The following is a 1,650-nucleotide window of genomic DNA, read 5'->3' on the forward strand; positions in this document are numbered from 1 at the left end:
TATAGCTTTCTGAGCAACCCTTAACTATTGCCCTGCTCTAAAATTGACTGGAACCACTTACTTTTTGCTCAATTATCCTCAATTTTGCTTGTTGCTATGCTCTGTCATTAAGTGATTTCACAAACATTCTTATTTCTTCAAAAAAATTTTTATAACAGCTTTGTTTAAATATTATTCACATACCATACAGTTCATTTAAAGTGTACAATGTTTAACAAAGTTCTGCAACTACTGCCACAATCACTTGTAGAACTCTATCCCGTCAAAAAGAAGCCCTGTATCTATTATCAGTCACTCCTCATTTCCTCCCAAACCCACCAGCCCTAGGTGACCACCAATCTACTACTTTCTATCTCTATGGATTTGCCTATTCTAAACATTTCACATAAATAGAATGAATATAATATGTTGTCTTCTGTGACTGACTTCTCTCACTTAGTTTAATGTTTTTAAGGTTCATTCCTATTGTAACTTGTATCAGTACTTCACTTCTTTTTTAATTGCCAAATAACATTGCATAGAAGGGTTCCCTCATAGCTCAGTCAGTAGAGAATCTGCCTGCAATGCAGGAGACCTGGGTTCAATTCCTGGGTTGGGAAGATCCTCTGGAAAGGGAAATGGCAACCCACTCCAGTATTCTCGCCTGGCAGGCTACAGTCACGGGATTGCAAGAGTCGGACATGACTTAGCGACTAAACCACCACCAACATTGCATTGTATGATATACCACATTGGGCAATTCAATGGAGAAAGAACAGATTATTCAGCAAATGGTATTAAAACAATTGAACATCCACATGCAAAGAAAGTGAACCTGATCGAAGTCTTACACCTTATCCCCAAATTAATTCAAAATGGATCCCACATCTAAAAGTAAAACCTAACCTAAAGTGATGAACCTTTTAGAATGAAAAGTAGGAGAAAATCGTTATTATTGGTGGTTAGGCAAAGATTCCTTAGGCGTGACACTGAAAATATGATCCATTAAAAAGTAAAGGACTTGTATCCATTATGAATAAAGAATGCTGAAAACTACACAATAAGAAAACAAAGAGTCCAATTTTTTTTTAATGGGCAAAACTTGAAGTACAACCCAGCAATCATACTCCTGGGTATTTATCCCAGAGATTTGGAAATTTGTGTCCACACAAACTTGTACACAAATGATTGGAGCAGCATTATCTGCAGTAGTCAGAAGCTCAAAATAACCAAAATGTTCCTCAATAATCGAATGACTAAACATACCATGGTACATCTACACCATGGAATAATTGGTTGGTTGTTGGTTAGTTACTTGCCAAGTCGTGTCCAACTCTTTGTGACCCTGTGGGCTGTAGCCCATCAGGCTCCTCTGTCTATGCGATTTCCCAGGCAAGAGTACTGGAGTGGGTTGACATTTCCTTCTCCAGGTTATCTTCCTGACCCAGGGATTGAACCCGCATCTCCTGCTTGGCAGGCAGATTCTTTATCACTGAGCCTCCTGGGAAGCCCATGGAATAATGACCCTGCAATGAAAAGCAATGAACTCTTGATACAGGCAATAATTTGGATAGATCTTATAGATGGGGAAACAATGGAAACTGTCAGACTTCATTTTTTGGGGCTCCAAAATCACTGCAGATGGTGACTGCAGCCATGAAATTAAAAGAC

The sequence above is a fragment of the Bison bison genome, unplaced genomic scaffold (assembly GCF_000754665.1).
Source record: "Bison bison bison isolate TAMUID 2011002044 unplaced genomic scaffold, Bison_UMD1.0 scf7180017857589, whole genome shotgun sequence".
Classification (NCBI taxonomy): domain Eukaryota; kingdom Metazoa; phylum Chordata; class Mammalia; order Artiodactyla; family Bovidae; genus Bison; species Bison bison.